This window comes from Diceros bicornis, chromosome 27 (genome assembly GCF_020826845.1).
Source record: "Diceros bicornis minor isolate mBicDic1 chromosome 27, mDicBic1.mat.cur, whole genome shotgun sequence".
Lineage (NCBI taxonomy): Eukaryota > Metazoa > Chordata > Mammalia > Perissodactyla > Rhinocerotidae > Diceros > Diceros bicornis.
Genome location: NC_080766.1, coordinates 42,488,498 through 42,496,662, shown reverse-complemented (window position 1 = coordinate 42,496,662; position 8,165 = coordinate 42,488,498).

The following is an 8,165-nucleotide window of genomic DNA, read 5'->3' as shown; positions in this document are numbered from 1 at the left end:
ACTGATAACATATGTCAAAACCACATCAAATGGGAGATTGCAAGTGATTTTATTTATTTTTTTGAAGGAAACTTTCCTCCCGGTTTTATTGAGATATAATTGACATATAACATTGTGTAAGTTTAAGGTATACAATGTAATGATTTTATATATGTATATATTGTGAAATGATTACCACCATAAGGTTAGTTAACACATACATCACCTCACATAGGTACAATTTTCACATAGGTAGCAACTTTCAAATATACAGTAAAGTATTGTTAACTATGGTCACCACGTTGTACATTACACCAGGATTTATTCATCTTATAAGTGGAAGTTTGGACCCTTTGACCAACTTCACTCATTTCCACCAGCCCCGGCTTCCACCCCTGTCCCTGGCAACCACCAATGTATTCTCTGTTTTTACTAAAGCCATCTTATTAATTGTTTCCTGATTGTTTTGTAGTTCCCTTATTTCTTCCTCTCTTGCAGCCTTCCTTTGTGAATTGGTGATTTTCTGTGGTGCTATCCTCTGATTCCCTTCTCTGTCTCTTTTGTGAATCTACTGTAGGTTTCTGCTTTGTCGTTACCATGAGGCTTACATAAAACTTCATATAGATATAACAGTCTATCTTATGCTGATTACAACTTAACTTTGATTGCATACAAAAATTCTGCTCTTTTACTCCCTCGCCTTATATGTTTGATGTCACAATTTATCTCTTTTTATATTGTGTATTCATTAACAAGTTATTGTCGCTATAGTTATTTTTAATACTCTTGTCCTTTAACGTTTATGCTAGAGTTAAGTGGTTAATACCCCACCATATTACAGCATTCGAGTATTCCGAATCTGACCATATACTTACCTTTACCCTTGTGTGGTATATTTTCATATGTTCTCATGTAATAGTTAGTGTCCTTTCATTTCAACTTGAAGAACCCTTTCAGCATTTCTTGCAGGGCAGGTCTAGTGTTGATATACTCCCTAGGTTTTTGTTTGTTTGAGAAAGTCTTTCTTTCTCCTTCATTTCTGAAGAACAACTTTGTTGGCTAGAGTATTCTTGGTTAGCAGTTTTTTTCTTTGAGCACTTTGAGTATTTTGTCCCACTCTCTCCTGGCCTGTGAAGTTTCTGCTGAGAAATCTGCTGATTGCTTTACAGGGCTAGCTTGTAAGTCACACGCTTCTTTTCTTTTGCTGCTTTTAAGATTCTATCATTGTCTTTGATTTTTGACAGTTTTATTATAATGTGTTTTGGAGACGATCTCTTTAAGTTCAGTTTGTTTGGTGACCTATGAGCTTCGTGTACCTTCTCTCTGATTTGGGAAGTTCTCAGTCATTATTTCTTTAAATGAGCTTTCTGCCTCCTTCTCCCTCTCTTCTCCTTCTGGACCTCCCAAAATTCACAAATTGTTTCTTCTGTTGATATGCCATAGACCACATAGGCTTTCTTCACTCTTTCTCATTCTTTTTTCTGTGTTCTCCTTTGGCTGGAATATTTCAAAGTTCCTGTCTTCTAACTCACAGATTCTTTCTGCTGCTTGATCCATTCTGTTGTTCATGCTCGCTATTGCAATGTTCATTTCATTCATTGTAATCTTCAGCTCCAGAATTTTTGTTTGGTTCTATTTTTTGATTTCTATCATTGTTAAACTGATTTTGTTCACATATTGTTTTCCTAATTTCATTGAGTTAACTTTCTTTGTTTTCTTGTAGCTCATTGAGCTTCTTTTTTTTTTTTTTTTGTGAGGAAGATCAGCCCTGAGCTAACATCCATGTTAATCCTCCTCTTTTTTTTCTCCTGAGGAAGACCGGCTCTGAGCTAACATCTATTGCCAATTCTCCTCCTTGTTTTCCCCAAAGCCCCAGTAGATAGTTGTATGTCATACTTGCACATTCTTCTAGTTGCTGTATGTGGGACACAGCCTCAGCGTGGCCAGAGAAGCAGTGCGTCGGTGCGGGCCCCGGGATCCGAACCCGCACCGCCAGTGGTGGAGCACACGCACTTAACCCCTAAGCCATGCAGCCCGGCCCTCATTGAGCTTCTTTTTTTTTTTAAACTTTATTTATTTTTCCCCCCAAAGCCCCAGTAGATAGTTGTATGTCATAGTTGCACACTCTTCCAGCCACTGTATGTGGGACTCGGCCCCAGCATGTCCCGACAAGCGGTGCGTAGGTGCGTGCCCGGGATCCGAACCCGGACTGCCAGCAGCGGAGCGCGAGCACTTAACCGCTAAGCCACGGGGCCGGCCCCTCATTGAGCTTCTTTAAAACAGCTGTTTTGAATTCTTTATCAGGTAAATCACAGATCTTCATGTCTTGGGGACTTATTACTAAAAATTATTATGAGCCTTTGGTGGTGATCCTTGATATTTCATGTTCCTTGAAGTCGCGTGTTGCTGCCTTTGCATCTGGAGTGGCAGTCACCTCCTTCATCTTTACTAACTGCCTTCAAGAGAGAAATACCTACCATCAGCTCTGCTACGAATCCTGAGGCTTTCTCAGACCTTCTATGGATAACCCTGTTCCACTCTTCCTGCTCCCTCTTGTGGTAGAATTCTTAAGCTTGTATGCCTTCTCTCCATCCTGCAACGCACCAGGCTGGGTGCGGACAGCCTCTTTTGTTTTCACAATTGTGGTGCTAAAGCTCAAGTTTTTGGTTTCTCCCTGGCCTGCAGTTTTGGGCTGGCTTTCTGCACCTGCTAATTAGCCACAGCCAAGGCTTGCTTTCGCCACCATTGGGAGTGTGCACAGGAAGACAGCCACAGGGTGGGGGTGTGTGTGGGTGAGGGACGTGGAGCACAGGGGGTGCCCGTGGGCTAGTTGGGGGATCCATGGGCAAGGCATCCCCAGTGGCTCATTGGCAGGCTTCTTGAGGGAGTCCGTGATGCAGTTAGTAGGATCTGCATCCCTTTAATGCCTTCCAAGAGTCCTATCTGCTGCTCTCCCAGTCTCTTCCCACCCCCCAGTCATGCAGTTCACTATTCAGTACTGTGATTGGGGTGAGAGAGATGAGCCTCTTTGGCAACGTCCCACACAACTGGGGAAGCTGGGTGCTCACTCACATGTTCTCACTTTCCCCTGTGGGAGAAATCATGGGCCAAGAAGGTCTGTCTTGGCCTAAGCTATGTGGCCTGGGAGAAGGAGTGGTGTGGGTAAAGTCAAACTGTTCCTCCTGACCTCTCCAATGCATCCAAACTTGCAATTTGTTGGTCCAGTGGTGTGCTGGAACTTCTCAGCTGGAAACCTAGACTTCCATAAAGGTTCTCTGTCCATGGGTGATTGTCTAAGACAGGGTTTTCCAGGGGTTCCTGGACCATGGCCAAGGGGTGCTGAACCCAGTTCACAAGCCACTGCAGGGTCCACAGCTGGGACCTCTTACCAGACACACGGGTAGGTGACACTTCTCCTGGGTCTCTTGGCATATGGTGCTGGATGCCACAGCTCTCACAAAGGCACTTTTGTCCATGGATGGATGCCAAATTGTTGTTGAGTGGGGGGACATGATGAGGGATAATTTATTCAGCCACAATGCTGACATCCCCTCAAAGTTTTTATGGGAGTCATATTGAACAGAGCACTGCCTACTGGCCTAAGGGTACTGGACAATTTAAAGTGGGAAAAGGCCTCTGGGCCCCCAACTTGCTCAGGGCAGGAAGGTTAAGAGAGTTGCTCAAAGAGTACATTTTCAAAGTGCCCAAGAAGGTGCTGGAAAAGGAGGGATATCCCAGAAAGCAGAGAGAAGAGTCATGCTGGGATGTAGATTGGAGAAACGCTCCCAGCAAGTGGAACTTGCCTGATCAAGGAACGCTTCTACTCCTGTGTGCCCTGAAAACATTTTCCCAGTGCATTTCAGAATTGCTATGGACCAGCGATTGCTCTGTGCCTCCCATTCTTCCCCTTTTCAAGTGGAAGTATTTATTGTGGTTCTCCTTCCCCCCTTTGGCATTGTCTGCTGGGGGTATGGGGCGGACAACTCCTCATTTTAGTCTGTAGGTCTCTAGATCAAGAGGAGCCACATGCAGCCTAGCATAGCTCATGAGACCCTGGACTTTGAGCCTGATGCTGAGATTTGATGAGACTTTGGGGATCTTGGAAGGAGGTGAGTGTTTTTCTGGTCCAGAAACATGAATAATTGGGGCCAAAGGATGGACTGTGGTAGATTTGACTGCAAAAATGGCCCCAATTCTCCACTCCTCCCTTTGTTTGGGCTCATCGTAATGTGATGTTGCAGCTCCTCTCCTCAGGAAGGGGGTTTATTTCCCCACCCTTTGGATCTTGTTGCCCTCATGACTTGCTTTGGCAAATAGAATGTGTCAGAAGTAACAGTGTGCCAGTTCCACACCTGGACCTCACATGGCCTTGTGGGCTTTTTCTCGATCGTGTCTGCCACATAGATAAGCCCTAGCAGCCTCCTGGGGGATGAGAGGCCAGATGGAGTAGAGATGAGTCGTTCCAGGCCATCCAAACTGTTATCGAACCAAAGTGCGTTCACTTCTTGGTGAGTTGAAATCCAAGCCTTCACCAGAAGTAGTTGTCACACAAAGTAAGATTTATTTGCAGCACATAAGGAGCCCATGGGAAATTATTTCCAAAGTCGTGGCTCCTTGAGCAAAGAAAAGCAGGAGACCTTTTATTTCAGATGGGGAATGAATATTCAAAAGGGAGAGGAGGATATTTACTTGCACAGATGCAGTTGGAAAACATGCTTCCACATACATCACATGTTCTAGTAAAAAGGCCTGAGCTCCTCCTGGGGTGGAGCTCTTAACATTAAAATGAAGCAAAAGTAATCTCTTGGGCGCTTGTTGGCAGGTCTGCACAGGTGTCACTCTTGCAGTGGGGTTTGGATTGGTTCAGGACAGTTAGTGATTGCATTTCTTAACATAACTAAAAAAAGCAATTTGGAAAAACAGTTGTTTCTGAAACCTCCTTTGAGTTCCTTGGTGTGGTTAATGAGTGACAAAATCACCTAGTTCCCTTCCAACCAGGTGGCAAGCTATAGACACACGAGCAAAGGCCAGCCAATACCAGAAGAACCACCTAACTAAGAGCAGCCCAAATGGTCAACCCACAGAATCGTAAGCTAAGTAAATCCTTATTGTTTTAGGGCACAAAATTTTGTCTTCGTTATGCATTATTATGGCAATGCATAACGGATACAGTTACTAATAACACAGCTAACTCCTTTGAGAAAATTACCAAGAGAGATGGTACAAAACCAAATGGCTCTCCATTTTTATCCAAGCTGTAAACGATTAATATGCCCTCATTGTTTTGTAAATTTCAGAGAAGTGAAAACTTGGTTATAATTTAACGAGCCACATTAAGAAATTAAAAAACAAAACGAAACAAAAACAGCCAAATTATACAGAACTGAAATTTGAGTTGCGGGTTTTGGGTAATACGCTAAAGAAATTAGTAAAATATCAAGACATCATATTAATGCTGAAATTTATGGTTTACTTATATATAACAGTAATGATGATAAAAGCCACTTAAACAATACCTTTTTAGACGTGCATTAACATCTGACAGCACACAACAAAATAAATTTCAGTAGCGCCGGAAGAGACACACAAAAAAGGGAAGATTGTGAAAATAAAAATAAGCTTAAAAATGTTTCAATTCAAACAATTAAAATTAAAAAGAAAAGGTATAGGTTATTGTGGAATTTGATGAGGAAAAGATCTTGGGGCAAATAGATGTTGGCACAATTACTCTAAGAATTCAAAGTGTAAGGCAAGTGATTTGTCATCTCTAAAAGATCAAAATGGTTAAGTTGTGTTTACATCTGATGGTCGAACACAGTTCTTTAAGTTTTCATTTATACATGCTCCTGTCTTGTAAGATAATGCATGATTCCTCTTAAATCTTTAGTATTCAGTCTCTACACAGTTTTTTAAAAAATTGTAGTTATTTTTCAGGGTTGTAACTTATAACATGAAGGCAGTGAAACATCAAGGTCAATTTAAACATGCGTGTTATAGTTAATTGTATCTGTTAGCATGTGCACTATGTAACATTTTATAAGATGTAAACAACAATCGTAAAGAAGCTAAATTTGCTCATGAGCCTGGTGGTGACTGACAGCTCTCTAGGATCTCTGTGGGCTTGGCATTGTTATCCTGCCCAGAATAGAACCCCTGTAAATTCACCTGTATGTCTGAAAAATATCCCAGACCATGAGTATGGACTTTCAGTGTGCCAGCTAGGTTAGTCGAATAGAAATGACTTTTTTTTTTTTTTTTGTGACGAAGATCAGCCCTGAGCTAACATCCATGCCAATCCTCCTCTTTTTGCTGAGGAAGACCGGCCCTGAGCTAACATCTATTGCCAATCCTCCTCCTTTTTTCCCCCTTTTTCTCCCCAAAGCCCCAGTAGATAGTTGTATGTCATAGTTGCACAGCCTCCTAGTTGCTGTATGTGGGACGCGGCCTCAGCGTGGCGGGAGAAGCGGTGCGTCGGTTCACGCCTGGATCCGAACCCGGGCCGCCAGTAGCGGAGCGTGAGCACTTAACCACTAAGCCACGGGGCCGGCCCCCAGAAATGATGTTTATAGCAGATTCATTTTCAGGAACACTGTGAAGTCTCCTGCTTCCACTGTGGTTACTGCCCAGCGTCGACCCCTCCGCTGATACTCCCTTGCAATGCTTCTGCCCTTTCTTCCCCTTCCCTCTCCCAACCCCCTGGGTCCTTTGTTCTGTGATACACAAACTCTCTTCCATCTTCCACCTCCATGAAAGTCCCTTTTACCTCACTGCCTTTAAGGAAGCCTGGCTTTCCTCCAAGCATTCTGCTTTGCCAGCAGCAGCCACCTTTATGTTTGGGTGTAAATTCATCCTTAATTCATAGAGGAGGTGGGTTTTGGGTCAGCATTCTCCTAGTTTCCTATGCATATGCCTATCTTTATTCCTTCACGCTCATGTAGAAATAGCTGTTCCTTTAACACAGTCAATTATTTGTTCCATCCATTTACTTAGCAAACATTGATTGAGCACTGACTTCATCCAGGTATTGTGCTGCAGGCTAGGGTAACAGCGACCTTCAAAATTAGGCATCAGTACTTGCCGTCATGGCATTTGTGGTCTGGAGGCAGACATTAAACAAATACTCATGGTGCTATGAATGCAAATAACGGAAAGGCAGGGAAGGCTTCTCTGGTTAAGTGATGACTTCACTGGGATGAAACTGGGTGATTGGAATTAACTAGGTATAGTAGAGGATGGGGTAGTGGGGAGAACATTTCAGGCAGAAAGAATAGCATGTGCTAAGGCCCTGTGGTTAGTAAGAGCATTGTGCCAATGAACTGGAAGGTAGATGTAGAATGACTAGACAGAGAATGAAGCAGGCCTGGTAGGGAATGAGGCTTCAGAGTAGCCGGGAGCCAGACCACGTGCAGTTTTGTAGTGCATGATTAGGATTTAGTCTTTGTCGTGAGAGCAACGAGAAGCCACCTGTTGGTTTTAAGGAGGGGGATGAAATAATCAGATTTGTGTTCTGAAAAGATCTCCCTGCCTTTAGTGTGGAAAGTGGATCTGAGGGGGTAGGGGCAGATGAGGAGAGCAGCAAGCAGGCAGATTGTTGTGGTCTGGATGGTGCTGGAGGCCATGGAGATGGCGAGGAGGGGTGTCCAGAAGAGGGAGTTAAGCGATTATGTGGAATATGGGGGTGGCGTGTCCCGAGAAATCATCTTGTGCAACTGGTGACTGGTGATGCCACTCCTTGAGCGAAAGAACATTGGAAAAGAGCCATATCTTGGATTAAAAAATAGCCCTTCAGGCGCCTTTGGCTTATCTAAGTGTAGAGGTTACGTAGGCTCACTTCCAGCGGCATCAGCTCTGAGCCCACCTCGGACACGCACACCGACACCACATCCTGGACCTCAATGTAAACTCAGATCCACCTGTTTCTTTTTTTTTTTTTAATTATTTTATCGAGGTCGTAGTGGTTTATAATGTATAAATTTCAGTTGTACATGATTATATTTCAGATTCTGTATAGACTGCATTGTCTTCACCACCAATAGTCTAGTTTTTATTTATCACTATACATATGTACCCCTTTACCCCTTTTGCCCTCCACTTACCCTATTCCCTTCTAGTAACACTAATCTGTTCTCCTTATCTATGTGTTCATTTATCTTCCACATATGAGTGAAATCACATGGTATTTGTTT